The sequence below is a fragment of the Pinus tabuliformis genome, chromosome X (genome assembly GCF_031772625.1).
Source record: "Pinus tabuliformis cultivar Carrire ecotype Pingquan chromosome X, CPIR1, whole genome shotgun sequence".
Taxonomy (NCBI): domain Eukaryota; kingdom Viridiplantae; phylum Streptophyta; class Pinopsida; order Pinales; family Pinaceae; genus Pinus; species Pinus tabuliformis.
In genome coordinates this window covers 771,466,361-771,483,922 of record NC_142308.1, presented here as the reverse complement: position 1 = coordinate 771,483,922, position 17,562 = coordinate 771,466,361, and the positions used below count along the sequence as shown (strand labels likewise).

At 36.2% G+C, this 17,562-nt stretch overlaps 1 protein-coding gene across 1 annotated transcript in view; it reads right to left on the bottom strand.

Annotated features, from left to right (window-relative positions):
* Positions 1-17,562, bottom strand: part of LOC149142157 (uncharacterized) — an 83,660-nt gene that overhangs the window by 40,079 nt on the left and 26,019 nt on the right. Inside the window, exon 3 of the mRNA XM_089449921.1 lies at positions 16,241-16,314. The gene's annotated coding sequence lies outside the window, so the exon portion shown is untranslated. The remainder of the gene's footprint in view (positions 1-16,240; positions 16,315-17,562) is intronic.

Sequence of the window (17,562 nt, the reverse complement as noted above, 5' to 3'; positions counted from 1 at the left end):
GACACGACAACCCTCAGACCGGGGGCTGTCACCCTGATCCCCGGTCCCTCCGTTTAAGCCTGTCTCCCGCGGCTAAGGGGGGTAGTCCCTGTGAGATGATGAGACCAACTGTAGACCAGTTGGTTGGGAGACACGAGACACGATAAAAAGCACTCGATGGATTTGATTAATTTAGCATACCAGTGCCTTGTGGAGTTAATTTTTAATCGATTAATTATCAGATGCTGAGGAATATAAACCATGCAGAGCAAGCATTTATCATCAAAGCTCGAATGATGCAAGATATCAGTTAAAACGACGACGCTCTTATAATGACAAAAGCTCAATAACGATATTCAGTGACTGAAAATTTCGAAAAGATAAATATTTTAAAACCACCACAAGAATCATTTACCAGATATCGTATTCGTATCTCGACTTGATAATTCAGCATGAAAGATGTAACATGAGAAACCACTGAAACTGGCAAAACTAATTTTCCACAAAATTTTAATATTTTTCAAATTTTTTAAATCTTTTCTCAATTTTTTATTTTTTAATATTATAAAAATGAAAATTTAAAAAAGGAAAAATCTAAAACTAAAATCTAACATAAATCTAAAACCTAACTAAGCTCTAAAAAAGAAAAATTTACAAATAAATCTTTTTATTTTTATTTTTCATAACAAAATCTAAAGATAAAAATCTACTCTAAATGCAAACCAAAATTACAAAAATTAAAAAAAAAATTAAAATCAAAACTTTGAAAAGCTAATAAAACTAAAAAAAAAATTAAAGTAAAATATAAACATTAAATCTAAATCTAAAGATAAAACTAAGGCTTAAAAACTAACTAAAAATTTAACCTTTTTAAATTTTATATTTTGATAAAATAAAAGTCCAAAACAAAACGATTTATTTAAATCTAAAAATTTAAAATAAAAAATTAAAACCAAAGTCTGATCTTTAAATCTAAAAAAAAAAACTATTTTAAATAACAACAAAACTATACAAAAATTTAAATCTAAACATGATAAATAAAAAATGAAACAAAACTACACTAACCTACGACTACACTAACCTAGACGTGACCCAAACGTAAAACGCTATACCATTGTGCGTGAAACAGAATAGGGCGTATTTGCATATATGATGATAAAGATCCGAGTCAAATCGTAACCCTGGCTTAATGAAAGCTACCGAAATCTCGTCTGAAATAGAATGCCGCAGACAGAGAATCGATTCGAGTGTGCATACGCAGAGAAACAATTTGATGAAAGATGGCAGAAATAAACAACGAGAAACGATTTTACCTGGCTTTGTTACGCCCACGCAGAAGAACGCAGTGATGGTGGTCTTGAATTTATAAATTTTTGAAATGCAGGCTCGATGGAACATCTGCTGATCAGATCACAGCTCCAAAATGCGTCCCGGTTTTTTTGATTTTATAAATGTATTCACTTGCTGGTTTGATGTGATGACCTGCGCTTCAGAACGCACCACAAATCCGGATTTCATTCACGCTGAGGACTGAAGAACCCTTGCATGAGTGAGGCCGAAAGTGAAGAGAACAGACAGCGTGTATTGCTGATGGGATATGGTCTCGAAACCTATTGTGCCTTCTATTGACTGAGGAAGAATGAGACGAACGGCTTCACGCTGCGTCTTTACACATTATACATAGTTTTGTCTCCTTTCTGCGATGCGTCCGGCATTTGTCTTGAAACATAAGTCCCCCAGCAGTGATTTTATAAAACAGATCAATATTTTTCTTTCATCATTAGCCCATAAATGGTTCTGGCTGGTTCATGCAGCAGCAAATGTTTTGCAGGCAGCTTAATCCCCTGAGTGTAAAAAAAACTGTGGCTACTGGCGAAATAGGGTACGGATGATGGCCCTGAAAATTTAATAATCCTGCAAACCTGAAAGGAAAAGGTTACCCAAAGGAAAAATATGCCTAAAACCAAGAAACTGAAAACCCTAATTGAACCTGAACAAAATTTTGAAACCCTAGAACAGAAAAAGCTGATTAATTTACAGATTTGGCCCCTTAACAGCCAGATTCAGCAATGAGCACAGGAAAATATTTTAAGAATAAAAATTTGAGGTTTTCAGTGTGAAGAACTTCAGAAAAAATATCTCATGCAAATCAGATAAATAAACCGAATGATAGACCCAGGATCAAATCCAACTGGGCTCAGCAAAAAATGCTTGCGGGAGTTGGCTGGTTCAGCCGAGAACTTCCCCGAACGCCCACAAAATTTCCTTCAGTGATGTTTTCTGCGCAGCTCAAAACAACCGTCAATAAAGAGGGCAAAAATGCTGCTGCATCTTAGGAAGTAATGGAGATATCTGCCATTACTTCAGAAACCCTAACAACACCCAAACCCTAGCAAGTGAGCAAGATACCTGTACTCACAATACTCTACAAAAAAGCTATTATTAATGGCTGAAAATAACATATGCAGAAAATGAAATGATCTCACAGCATTCCAAGAGAGTAACACCAGCAAGATATGGACCCCAAAGTCTTCCTTTATTAACCAGAAACAGATTTACAAGAGAGCTTCTTCAGTCTTAGACTCACAGATCGAATGATCTGAAAATGACCCCTAGCACCCTACTTAAAGGAAATGCCTCCAACGGCTAGTTCGAGTGATCCATGCTGAAATGATCTCGACCGTTGATGAGGATCAAGACATCTCTTGATCTCATCCGTCGATTTATTAAAAAATAATATTTTGCATGCATTCACTTAAAATATTATTATTTTATTATTTTAGGGTTTTTGCTCTATTTTATGATTTTTTATTATTTTTTAATTTTTAATTTTTTTTTTTTTAATTTTTTAATTTTTTATTATTTTATTAAATGGATCATCGAACTAAGCCTTCAGAAACATCACCTAGGACCTAGGACTTAGGACTCATGAGGGGATTTAAAACATTTTTCAACCCTCAAGACACATTACATCATGACTTTTACAATTTACATCTTAAGGGGACAAACCCACTTAACATAGACCCTCATAAACCACCCAGTTCTGCGACACAACTATAATCTAGCAGATCAACACACTAGGATTCTCCTAAAATTCCAATGACAAAATCCATCCCGGCTTTGGGGTCAGGTTTGAAGGAAAACTCTGCCGATCCATGGATCGGTGAGACGAAAAACCTTCCGGGACGTAGATTACCACTAGAAAGTTAGGTCCACCTAGGCAATTCACATACACGACTCATGTCTGCTAAGATTATTTACAATTAATACATGCAGACTGGGTTTACAATCAAAATTATGCAACTGCTGATGACTGCAGGATGGCTCGGACACGCTGATCAGGTGCTGCCCCTTTTTGCAAAGAAAAGGGTGGTATACTGCATGGGTAGTTGACCAGTAGAGGTCAACATCTGGCTCTACTTGGGGACACGTTGCTGCTTGCAGGAATGTGAGAATCCAGAATCTGCATCCATACAACACAAAAATAAGTAGCGTCCATCCAAAAATCAGCATATACGTTAAGCACAATAAAGATAAAAGCTCTTCATTTATTAACTATCTAAAGCAGAAACGGAAAAAACAAGGAGTAGGGTTAGAAATACGATACAAAGGATGCCCTACGGCATCAGATGTGTTCAATATAGTGCATACTGAGCATTTGCCTGCTTTCAGGCAAATCTGTCGGCTGCTTGTCGGATGTGCCATGTCCAATTTTGCATATGGTAGGACTCTTTCCTATCCGAAAATCAAGCTGCTCGCGGCCGTCTGATGAGTCAAATCTTCTTCTTATTTTCTTTCTCTTGCGCTTTTTCTTTCTGGCTGGTTGAATTACTGATGACCTGGTACTTTCTGTTTCAAAGCTATCAGATGAAGTATGTAAGATATGCGTGCTATGTCTTTCTTCATCTTGCATCTGATCTTTATCATTCTTAAGTCTGTCTGGATCACCCTCAATCAACCATCTTTCAATCGAATCAATAACCTCCCAATAATAAGATGAATCTTGTTGCAGCAAATGAGAAGACTCCTGATCTGTTGATGTTTGCTGGTTTCTCTTATCCTCTGCCAGTTGCTGAAACCTTTGAACTTGTATTTTAATGGCATCCATCTGACTAGAGTGTTCAACCTTTGTAGCACTGATTTGTCTGGCATGGTGTTCTTGCATGTCTTTTATTACTTTAACATTCTTTTCCTTTATGTCCATCAAGCAATGCTGCATAAAATTTATTTCTTCTTTATGGTTCGCTTGCATGTCAGCCACTTGATTATTATGATTGAACGTCATGATAGTCATTTCCTCATCCATAGTTAATAACTTGTTTTGCATAGAGTCAATTTCCTTATCATGATCAGCTTTCATGGTCACCATATTTTCCTCTAAGACTGACAACCTGCTTTGCATGATTCTAATTTCTGTTTCATAATTAGTTTTTATGGCCTCAATTTCCTTAGCATGCTGATTTTGCGTGACCTCAATCTCCCTATTACGTTTTTCCAGGTGGGTGCATAAAGTTTTGACATCATTGACGTAATTAGTTTGATTGCTTTCCATATTTCTCACCAGCATCACGTAAAATTTGCTTTTGCTCTTCCCTTTCATTGTCATTTGTCCCTGATTTTTCACTATCATGAGCTTGATCTGCAATATTTTCGGTGGATGACACATTCTGATATGAAAGGTCGTCTTGGGATCTTTCAGCTGGACCTCTTATCAAATTAATTTCATTCTGTTGCACAATTTTAGAGGCAGAAGGCAAGCTGTTTGGATAACCATATCTATCTTTAAAAGCATTGAGAATGTCTTGTAAAGAAGTGAAGAAATCATTAGGAAAATTATTAAACCAATTCAAGGCATCACCCTCTAAAGAATGGACAAATAGACGCATCTTGAAATCTTTATGATTATATTGAGGAAATCTACAATATAAGATCATTACACAAGTAAACCTGTTTAAATGTTGTCCAACAGTGACCGAATTACCACTCGAGAACTTAAATAATTTACCAACGGCCTCTTTCGGAAGATCATGGAGATTATCAGTAAAATGACATGGTTTAAATGAATAATCCATGATGAATGATAAGGGATCAAATGGATGATAGAACTAGATATCTGCTCAAGAAAATCAAAAGATGAAAGAAGTGGAGTCGCCACTTGAACAATAAATCTGATTCTAAGGTCCAAGAAGTAACCGCAAGCAGATATGAGGAAAGCTTCTTGTCTGGGAAAAATGAGAAAGTGGAGTCGCCACCCAAACAAGAAACAAACCCAAGAGATGCTGCTGGTATGGGATGAAAAGATGCCAAAAATATTGAATCTGCCAGCTCAACTGAGAGATGAGAAAGATGAAAGATGATGATAAATGTCGAATAAAACAAGGAACAGAAAGACTCTGTCCCCGGCAACGGCGCCAAAAAAGTTGGCGTTGCCAGGCCAGACGAATGATAGAAAGATGAACGATGAATGATGAAAAGATTTTGAAATGCCGAGAAAACAAAGTCCCCGGCAACGGCGCCAAAAAATGTTGTCGCGCGGATTGACACGACAACCCTCAGACCGGGGGCTGTCACCCTGATCCCCGGTCCCTCCGTTTAAGCTTGTCTCCCGTGGCTAAGTGGGGTAGTCCCTGTGAGATGATGAGACCAACTGTAGACCAGTTGGTTGGGAGACAAGAGACACGATAAAAAGCACTCGATGGATTTGATTAATTTAGCATACCAGTGCCTTGTGGAGTTAATTTTTAATCGATTAATTATCAGATGCTGAGGAATATAAACCATGCAGAGCAAGCATTTATCATCAAAGCTCGAATGATGCAAGATATCAGTTAAAACGACGACGCTCTTATAATGACAAAAGCTCAATAACGATATTCAGTGACTGAAAATTTCGAAAAGATAAATATTTTAAAACCACCACAAGAATCATTTACCAGATATCGTATTTGTATCTCGACTTGATAATTCAGCATGAAAGATGTAACATGAGAAACCACTGAAACTGGCAAAACTAATTTTCCACAAAATTTTAATATTTTTCAAATTTTTTAAATCTTTTCTCAATTTTTTATTTTTTAATATTATAAAAATGAAAATTTAAAAAAGGAAAAATCTAAAACTAAAATCTAACATAAATCTAAAACCTAACTAAGCTCTAAAAAAGAAAAATTTACAAATAAATCTTTTTATTTTTATTTTTCATAACAAAATCTAAAGATAAAAATCTACTCTAAATGCAAACCAAAATTACAAAAATTAAAAAAAAAATTAAAATCAAAACTTTGAAAAGCTAATAAAAGTAAAAAAAAAATTAAAGTAAAATATAAACATTAAATCTAAATCTAAAGATAAAACTAAGGCTTAAAAATTAACTAAAAATTTAACCTTTTTAAATTTTATATTTTGATAAAATAAAAGTCCAAAACAAAACGATTTATTTAAATCTAAAAATTTAAAATAAAAAATTAAAACCAAAGTCTGATCTTTAAATCTAAAAAAAAAAACTATTTTAAATAACAACAAAACTATACAAAAATTTAAATCTAAACATGATAAATAAAAAATGAAACAAAACTACACTAACCTACGACTACACTAACCTAGACGTGACCCAAACGTAAAACGCTATACCATTGTGCGTGAAACAGAATAGGGCGTATTTGCATATATGATGATAAAGATCCGAGTCAAATCGTAACCCTGGCTTAATGAAAGCTACCGAAATCTCGTCTGAAATAGAATGCCGCAGACAGAGAATCGATTCGAGTGTGCATACGCAGAGAAACAATTTGATGAAAGATGGCAGAAATAAACAACGAGAAACGATTTTACGTGGCTTTGTTACGCCCACGCAAAAGAACGCAGTGATGGTGGTCTTGAATTTATAAATTTTTGAAATGCAGGCTCGATGGAACATCTGCTGATCAGATCACAGCTCCAAAATGCATCCTGGTTTTTTTGATTTTATAAATGTATTCACTTGCTGGTTTGATGTGATGACCTGCGCTTCAGAACGCACCACAAATCCGGATTTCATTCACGCTGAGGACTGAAGAACCCTTGCATGAGTGAGGCTGAAAGTGAAGAGAACAGACAGCGCGTATTGCTGATGGGATATGGTCTCGAAACCTATTGTGCCTTCTATTGACTGAGGAAGAATGAGACGAACGGCTTCACGCTGTGTCTTTACACATTATACATAGTTTTGTCTCCTTTCTGCGATGCGTCCGGCATTTGTCTTGAAACATAAGTCCCCCAGTAGTGATTTTATAAAACGGATCAATATTTTTCTTTCATCATTAGCCCATAAATGGTTCTGGCTGGTTCATGCAGCAGCAAATGTTTTGCAAGCAGCTTAATCCCCTGAGTGTAAAAAAAACTGTGGCTACTGGCGAAATAGGGTACGGATGATGGCCCTGAAAATTTAATAATCCTGCAAACCTGAAAGGAAAAGGTTACCCAAAGGAAAAATATGCCTAAAACCAAGAAACTGAAAACCCTAATTGAACCTGAACAAAATTTTGAAACCCTAGAACAGAAAAAGCTGATTAATTTACAGATTTGGCCACTTAACAGTCAGATTCAGCAATGAGGACAGAAAAATATTTTAAGAATAAAAATTTGAGGTTTTCAGTGTGAAGAACTTCAGAAAAAATATCTCATGCAAATCAGATAAATAAACCGAATGATAGACCCAGGATCAAATCCAACTGGGCTTAGCAAAAAATGCTTGCGGGAGTTGGCTGGTTCAGCCGAGAACTTCCCCGAACGCCCACAAAATTTCCTTCAGTGATGTTTTCTGCGCAGCTCAAAACAACCGTCAATAAAGAGGGCAAAAATGCTGTTGCATCTTAGGAAGTAATGGAGATATCTGCCATTACTTCAGAAACCCTAACAACACCCAAACCCTAGCAAGTGAGCAAGATACCTGTACTCACAATACTCTACAAAAAAGCTATTATTAATGGCTGAAAATAACATATGCAGAAAATGAAATGATCTCACAGCATTCCAGGAGAGTAACACCAGCAAGATATGGACCCCAAAGTCTTCCTTTATTAACTAGAAACAGATTTACAAGAGAGCTTCTTCAGTCTTAGACTCACAGATCGAATGATCTGAAAATGACCCCTAGCACCCTACTTAAAGGAAATGCCTCCAACGGCTAGTTCGAGTGATCCATGCTGAAATGATCTCGACCGTTGATGAGGATCAAGACATCTCTTGATCTCATCCGTCGATTTATTAAAAAATAATATTTTGCAAGCATTCACTTAAAATATTATTATTTTATTATTTTAGGGTTTTTTCTCTATTTTATGATTTTTTATTATTTTTTAATGTTTAATTTTTTTTTTTTTTTTTTTTTTTATTATTTTATTAAATGGATCCCCGAACTAAGCCTTCGGAAACATCACCTAGGACCTAGGACTTAGGACTCATGAGGGGATTTAAAACATTTTTCAACCCTCAAGACACATTACATCATGACTTTTACAATTTACATCTTAAGGGGACAAACCCACTTAACATAGACCCTCATAAACCACCCAGTTCTGCGACACAACTATAATCTAGCAGATCAACACACTAGGATTCTCCTAAAATTCCAATGACAAAATCCATCCCGGCTTTGGGGTCAGGTTTGAAGGAAAAATCTGCCGATCCATGGATCGGTGAGACGAAAAACCTTCCGGGACGTAGATTACCACTAGAAAGTTAGGTCCACCTAGGCAATTCACATACACGACTCATGTCTGCTAAGATTATTTACAATTAATACATGCAGACTGGGTTTACAATATAAATTATGCAACTGCTGATGACTGCAGGATGGCTCGGACACGCTGATCAGGTGCTGCCCCTTTTTTCAAAGAAAAGGGGGGTATACTGCATGGGTAGTTGACCAGTAGAGGTCAACATCTGGCTCTACTTGGGGACACGTTGCTGCTTGAAGGAATGTGAGAATCCAGAATCTGCATCCATACAACACAAAAATAAGTAGCGTCCATCCAAAAATCAGCATATACGTTAAGCACAATAAAGATAAAAGCTCTTCATTTATTAACTATCTAAAGCAGAAACGGAAAAAACAAGGAGTAGGGTTAGAAATACGATACAAAGGATGCCCTACGGCATCAGATGTGTTCAATATAGTGCATACTGAGCATTTGCCTGCTTTCAGGCAAATCTGTCGGCTGCTTGTCGGATGTGCCATGTCCAATTTTGCATATGGTAGGACTCTTTCCTATCCGAAAATCTAGCTGCTCACGGCCGTCGGATGAGTCAAATCTTCTTCTTATTTTCTTTCTCTTGCGCTTTTTCTTTCTGGCTGGTTGAATTACTGATGACCTGGTACTTTCTGTTTCAAAGATATCAGATGAAGTATGTAAGATATGCGTGCTATGTCTTTCTTCATCTTGCATCTAATCTTTATCATTCTTAAGTCTGTCTGGATCACACTCAATCAACCATCTTTCAATCGAATCAATAACCTCCCAATAATAAGATGAATCTTGTTGCAGCAAATGAGAAGACTCCTGATCTGTTGATGTTTGCTGGTTTCTCTTATCCTCTGCTAGTTGCTGAAACCTTTGAACTTGTATTTTAATGGCATCCATCTGACTAGAGTGTTCAACCTTTGTAGCACTGATTTGTCTGGCATGGTGTTCTTGCATGTCTTTTATTACTTTAACATTCTTTTCCTTTATGTCCATCAAGCAATGCTGCATAAAATTTATTTCTTCTTTATGGTTCGCTTGCATGTCAGCCACTTGATTATTATGATTGAACGTCATGATAGTCATTTCCTCATCCATAGTTAATAACTTGTTTTTCATAGAGTCAATTTCCTTTTCATGATCAGCTTTCATGGTCACCATATTTTCCTCTAAGACTGACAACCTGCTTTGCATGATTCTAATTTCTGTTTCATAATTAGTTTTTATGGCCTCAATTTCCTTAGCATGCTGATTTTGCGTGACCTCAATCTCCCTATTACGTTTTTCCAGGTGGGTGCATAAAGTTTTGACATCATTGACGTAATTAGTTTGATTGCTTTCCATATTTCTCACCAGCATCATTAGATCTCGTAAAATTTGCTTTTGCTCTTCCCTTTCATTGTCATTTGTCCCTGATTTTTCACTATCATGAGCTTGATCTGCAATATTTTCGGTGGATGACACTTTCTGATATGAAAGGTCGTCTTGGGATCTTTCAGCTGGACCTCTTATCAAATTACTTTCATTCTGTTGCACAATTTTAGAGGTAGAAGGCAAGTTGTTTGGATAACCATATCTATCTTTAAAAGCATTGAGAATGTCTTGTAAGAAGTGAAGAAATCATTAGCAAAATTATTAAACCAATTCAAGGCATCACCCTCTAAAGAATGGACAAATAGACGCATCTTGAAATATTTATGATTATATTGAGGAAATCTACAATATAAGATCATTACACAAGTAAACCTGTTTAAATGTTGTCCAACAGTGACCGAATTACCACTCGAGAACTTAAATAATTTACCAACGGCCTCTTTCGGAAGATCATGGAGATTATCAGTAAAATGACATGGTTTAAATGAATAATCCATGATGAATGATAAGGGATCAAATGGATGATAGAACTAGATATCTTCTCAAGAAAATCAAAAGATGAAAGAAGTGGAGTCGCCACTTGAACAATAAATCTGATTCTAAGGTCCAAGAAGTAACCGCAAGCAGATATGAGGAAAGCTTCTTGTCTGTGAAAAATGAGAAAGTGGAGTCGCCACCCAAACAAGAAACAAACCCAAGAGATGCTGCTGGTATGGGATGAAAAGATGCCAAAAATATTGAATCTGCCAGCTCAACTGAGAGATGAGAAAGATGAAAGATGATGATAAATGTCGAATAAAACAAGGAACAGAAAGACTCTGTCCCCGGCAACGGCGCCAAAAAAGTTGGCGTTGCCGGGCCAGATGAATGATAGAAAGATGAACGATGAATGATGAAAAGATTTTGAAATGCCGAGAAAACAAAGTCCCCGGCAACGGCGCCAAAAAATGTTGTCGCGCGGATTGACACGACAACCCTCAGACTGGGGGCTGTCACCCTGATCCCCGGTCCCTCCGTTTAAGCCTGTCTCCCGCGGCTAAGGGGTTAGTCCCTGTGAGATGATGAGACCAACTGTAGACCAGTTGGTTGGGAGACACGAGACACGATAAAAAGCACTCGATGGATTTGATTAATTTAGCATACCAGTGCCTTGTGGAGTTAATTTTTAATCGATTAATTATCAGATGCTGAGGAATATAAACCATGCAGAGCAAGCATTTATCATCAAAGCTCGAATGATGCAAGATATCAGTTAAAACGACGACGCTCTTATAATGACAAAAGCTCAATAACGATATTCAGTGACTGAAAATTTCGAAAAGATAAATATTTTAAAACCACCACAAGAATCATTTACCAGATATTGTATTCGTATCTTGACTTGATAATTCAGCATGAAAGATGTAACATGAGAAACCACTGAAACTGGCAAAACTAATTTTCCACAAAATTTTAATATTTTTCAAATTTTTTAAATCTTTTCTCAATTTTTTATTTTTTAATATTATAAAAATGAAAATTTAAAAAAGGAAAAATCTAAAACTAAAATCTAACATAAATCTAAAACCTAACTAAGCTCTAAAAAAGAAAAATTTACAAATAAATCTTTTTATTTTTATTTTTCATAACAAAATCTAAAGATAAAAATCTACTCTAAATGCAAACCAAAATTACAAAAATTAAAAAAAAAATTAAAATCAAAACTTTGAAAAGCTAATAAAACTAATTTTTTTTTAAAGTAAAATATAAACATTAAATCTAAATCTAAAGATAAAACTAAGGCTTAAAAACTAACTAAAAATTTAACCTTTTTAAATTTTATATTTTGATAAAATAAAAGTCCAAAACAAAACGATTTATTTAAATCTAAAAATTTAAAATAAAAAATTAAAACCAAAGTCTGATCTTTAAATCTAAAAAAAAAAACTATTTTAAATAACAACAAAACTATACAAAAATTTAAATCTAAACATGATAAATAAAAAATGAAACAAAACTACACTAACCTACGAGTACACTAACCTAGACGTGACCCAAACGTAAAACGCTATACCATTGTGCGTGAAACAGAATAGGGTGTATTTGCATATATGATGATAAAGATCCGAGTCAAATCGTAACCCTGGCTTAATGAAAGCTACCGAAATCTCGTCTGAAATAGAATGCCGCAGACAGAGAATCGATTCGAGTGTGCATACGCAGAGAAACAATTTGATGAAAGATGGCAGAAATAAACAACGAGAAACGATTTTACCTAGCTTTGTTACGCCCACGCAGAAGAACGCAGTGATGGTGGTCTTGAATTTATAAATTTTTGAAATGCAGGCTCGATGGAACATCTGCTGATCAGATCACAACTCCAAAATGCGTCCCGGTTTTTTTTATTTTATAAATGTATTCACTTGCTGGTTTGATGTGATGACCTGCGCTTCAGAACGCACCACAAATCCGGATTTCATTCACGCTGAGGACTGAAGAACCCTTGCATGAGTGAGGCCGAAAGTGAAGAGAACAGACAGCGTGTATTGCTGATGGGATATGGTCTCGAAACCTATTGTGCCTTCTATTGACTGAGGAAGAATGAGACGAACGGCTTCACGTTGCGTCTTTACACATTATACATAGTTTTGTCTCCTTTCTGCGATGCGTCCGGCATTTGTCTTGAAACATAAGTCCCCCAGCAGTGATTTTATAAAACGGATCAATATTTTTCTTTCATCATTAGCCCATAAATGGTTCTGGCTGGTTCATGCAGCAGCAAAGGTTTTGCAGGCAACTTAATCCCCTGAGTGTAAAAAAAATTGTGGCTACTGGCGAAATAGGGTACGGATGATGGCCCTGAAAATTTAATAATCCTGCAAACCTGAAAGGAAAAGGTTACCCAAAGGAAAAATATGCCTAAAACCAAGAAACTGAAAACCCTAATTGAACCTGAACAAAATTTTGAAACCCTAGAACAGAAAAAGCTGATTAATTTACAGATTTGGCCCCTTAACAGCCAGATTCAGCAATGAGCACAGGAAAATATTTTAAGAATAAAAATTTGAGGTTTTCAGTGTGAAGAACTTCAGAAAAAATATCTCATGCAAATCAGATAAATAAACCGAATGATAGACCCAGGATCAAATCCAACTGGGCTCAGCAAAAAATGCTTGCGGGAGTTGGCTGGTTCAGCCGAGAACTTCCCCGAACGCCCACAAAATTTCCTTCAGTGATGTTTTCTGCGCAGCTCAAAACAACCGCCAATAAAGAGGGAAAAAATGTTGTTGCATCTTAGGAAGTAATGGAGATATCTGCCATTACTTCAGAAACCCTAACAACACCCAAACCCTAGCAAGTGAGCAAGATACCTGTACTCACAATACTCTACAAAAAAGCTATTATTAATGGCTGAAAATAACATATGCAGAAAATGAAATGATCTCACAGCATTCCAAGAGAGTAACACCAGCAAGATATGGACCCCAAAGTCTTCCTTTATTAACCAAAAATAGATTTACAAGAGAGCTTCTTCAGTGTTAGACTCACAGATCGAATGATCTGAAAATGACCCCTAGCACCCTACTTAAAGGAAATGCCTCCAACGGCTAGTTCGAGTGATCCATGCTGAAATGATCTCGACCGTTGATGAGGATCAAGACATCTCTTGATCTCATCCGTCGATTTATTAAAAAATAATATTTTGCATGCATTCACTTAAAATATTATTATTTTATTATTTTAGGGTTTTTGCTCTATTTTATGATTTTTTATTATTTTTTAATTTTCAATTTTTTTTTTTAATTTTTAAATTTTTTATTATTTTATTAAATGGATCATCGAACTAAGCCTTCGGAAACATCACCTAGGACCTAGGACTTAGGACTCATGAGGGGATTTAAAACATTTTTCAACCCTCAAGACACATTACATCATGACTTTTACAATTTACATCTTAAGGGGACAAACCCACTTAACATAGACCCTCATAAACCACCCAGTTCTGCGACACAACTATAATCTAGCAGATCAACACACTAGGATTCTCCTAAAATTCCAATGACAAAATCCATCCCGGCTTTGGGGTCAGGTTTGAAGGAAAACTCTGCCGATCCATGGATCGGTGAGACGAAAAACCTTCCGGGACGTAGATTACCACTAGAAAGTTAGGTCCACTTAGGCAATTCACATACACGACTCATGTCTGCTAAGATTATTTACAATTAATACATGCAGACTGGGTTTACAATCAAAATGATGCAACTGCTGATGACTGCAGGATGGCTCGGACACGCTGATCAGGTGCTGCCCCTTTTTGCAAAGAAAAGGGGGGTATACTGCATGGGTAGTTGACCAGTAGAGGTCAACAGGTAGGTAGGTAGGGGCGAACTCGAAGGCGTCTGGACATGATCAAATAACCTAGATCCGGCTGGGATAGTGGCATATGCCATATACTCCTACTGGGGGGCATCGAATGCCCATCAGTTCCAAAAAGGTTCGCTCATGCACATCCTACCTACCTACGGCTAGTTCGCGCAAATCTGAATGAGTTATCACGGACGAGCCACATGCAGGGAAACTCGCATGTGTGGTTCTGGCCGCCTTCGGTATCTAATAACCATGCTTTTGCTCGCCGCATGTGGAATGATCAGATGATCAGAAGTACGGGAGATATAACACTTTCTTCATCATAAGCTTGGTGAAGTCAATTGCATTTCCCCAAAACATCTCTATGGGAATCTTCCAAGCATTGTGGAGGAGGCATTTGAATGCAGTCCATATATAGAAGCATGCTTCAATTAACTTTAATGCAGTGACAAATGAACCAGCTTCAGCCCAACGAATTTTATATTGTATTTATTAAAGGATGGGTACTTCCATGAAGTCAGTTAAAGGTATCAATCAATAGTAAATAGGCAGAAACTCTTACAAGCCAATATTCCTGGTAATCTACTCTATCTCCAACAAGAACATAACTTTCACATAAAACCAAAATACATTAAGTTTTGAAACAACCATTCACATAGTTCTGCACATGTTTCACTTTCAAGATAGCTCATTGTTTGCATTTTGTTCTATGTGGAGGGATGAGGTAACCCTCATCTCTTGCTCAAGGACACTTCAAGATGTCCAATCTTTAGATCCCATAGCTTATTTAGGATCTATCTAAGTTTTAGGAACTTGTGGGAGGAAGTTATGTTGTCCATTCTACATGCCTTTTCACTTTCTTTCTTTTTATTCTCTATTGATTGTAAATATTTTCATATAAATATAAAACATATTCTATTCAAAAGAAAGAAGAAGAATAGATAAAAATCTATCATTGAATTCATTAGAACAAAGTTTGGCTTTGATTGTCTATATACAAGGTCACTGTAAACCACAAGGAGAAAGCTCAGAGGGGCAAGACGCTAAAGAAAATGTGTTCAATGTAGAGGTATGAATATATAGGCAAAGGAAATCTCTCTGGAGTCTGTTAGCAGAAAGACATTGTCCAAGGAGTCAAGTTGATCTGTAAATGTAATATGCCTATGGCCTCTCCATTTCACCAACACAGATCCTTTGTGGAATTAATAAATTCAACTGGTGTCTCTGCAATTCCTTGAATGACAGATTACAACAATGCATATAAATTCTTTAACAATAACCTGTGTCTCTGTGTTATGCTTTCAGTTATTTATTTTATGTGTGGCCTATCCAGAGAACCTAGTTTCTAATACATTGATTTCCAACCATTAAATAAGGTTATTTCATTTCAAAACATTCCCAACACTTCTATGCTCATTAATAAAACAAAAGAACAACTATATATATTGTTCGATCAGACACAAACATCACAGTGAGCATTATCCTTCAAGGAAACGCTGAATTTATGGTTCTTAATTTGAAGAGAAGGCAATGGGGATTTAAATATGCACTTGGTTTGAAATATGGTATCCAACCACCACTGCTGCATTAAATAAGAACAGAAGCACCCCAGCATTAAATAAGAATAGTAGCACTTTCCTCAAGTTTCAACTTTCAACATCAACATCACCAAGCATTGCCACATTTATATATTCAGATGAGGGCCAACAATTTAAATGGGAGTATCTATAGACCATCTCATTTTCTGCCCTCCATCTCAGCAATTAACAAAGTAATGAGCAAGTATTTGTTTACAAAGGAAAAGATATGAAGTGACATACATATACCGATTTTTCATGTATACTTGTTTTGCTGCAATTTACCATACTATGCATTCTCCAAAGACTGCCTGGTCCTGCATATGTTCAATTTCATAATAGGGGTCCAAAAAAATAATAATTTTCAGTGCAGAAATGATATATGGAGAATTACATAGCTTGAAAGACATCCATAATACATATACATTGAACAAATGGGTATATCGCTCACATGGTTAGTCACAAAATTAAGAATACTTGGATGCAGCTAGTTTGTGGGTGGGTGAGATAAAATCTAATGCCTGTGAGTAGATGAAGAAAATGTTGTCATAAAATAGAGTACACCCTAAGGAAAGACAGAGCAAGAAATTTGTTGTGTGAAATGAGGATGGTAGAATTTAATACTAAGATACTTTTGAAACCCAAGAGATTACTTCTAAGCATGCAATGTGAACAACACTATGATGCTTTTGAAACCCAAGAGGTTACTTCTGATCATGCAATGTGAACAATATTAGTCTAGTTTAGTCATCCCATTACATAGCACTCAGAAAACATTCAATGATGTTGCCCAAAATTGTTCCTCTTATGATTGTGATTCTATTGAGTACTACAGTCTATCGTTGAATGGGAGGATTGCATACTAGGTAAGGAGACAATTAATCACTCTACCCTAAACTTTTCCAATTTGTGTAGACACAAAGAAGATTACAAGATAGACAATAGCTTAAGTAGATGGTATTCCAATGACAAGTCAACTTGGTGAATAGAAAGTGCACTTTCCCCTAAAAAAATCATTGATCCATCACTTCTAACGTCAATGACTGAAATGACCACCAACATAAGCTTCAGCCCATTCATCAACGAAGGGTTCTAAACCCTCACATTAAAAATAGAATGAGCCTACATCTAACAGAATATCATTATTTGATATCAAGCAGTAAATATGTCCAAAATCAAAAGAACATTCCTCAAAACGAATTTGACCCATGTATCAGACAACTATTTATGAAAATACGTAGATACATAGCAACGAAGCTATGGTGACCATATCTTTGGTACCAAACCAAAAACCCAGTAAAATGGCTAAGAAGGGTAAAGATGAGAGTATGCAAGCATACTTCTTAAGAATAACCGAGATCAAGAACGATCTCCTATCTATTGGGGAGGCTATTACTGACAGGGAAATGGCACTCACGACTCTTGGAGGATTACCATCCGAATGGTACGTGTTTAGGACTACTCTTCTGAACAATAATGTAATTCCTGGTTTCGAGGAATTAATGGCTAGATGCATTCAAGAAGAAACAAGGGAAGAAGAGCAAGAAATGCCCATGCCTAAAGGT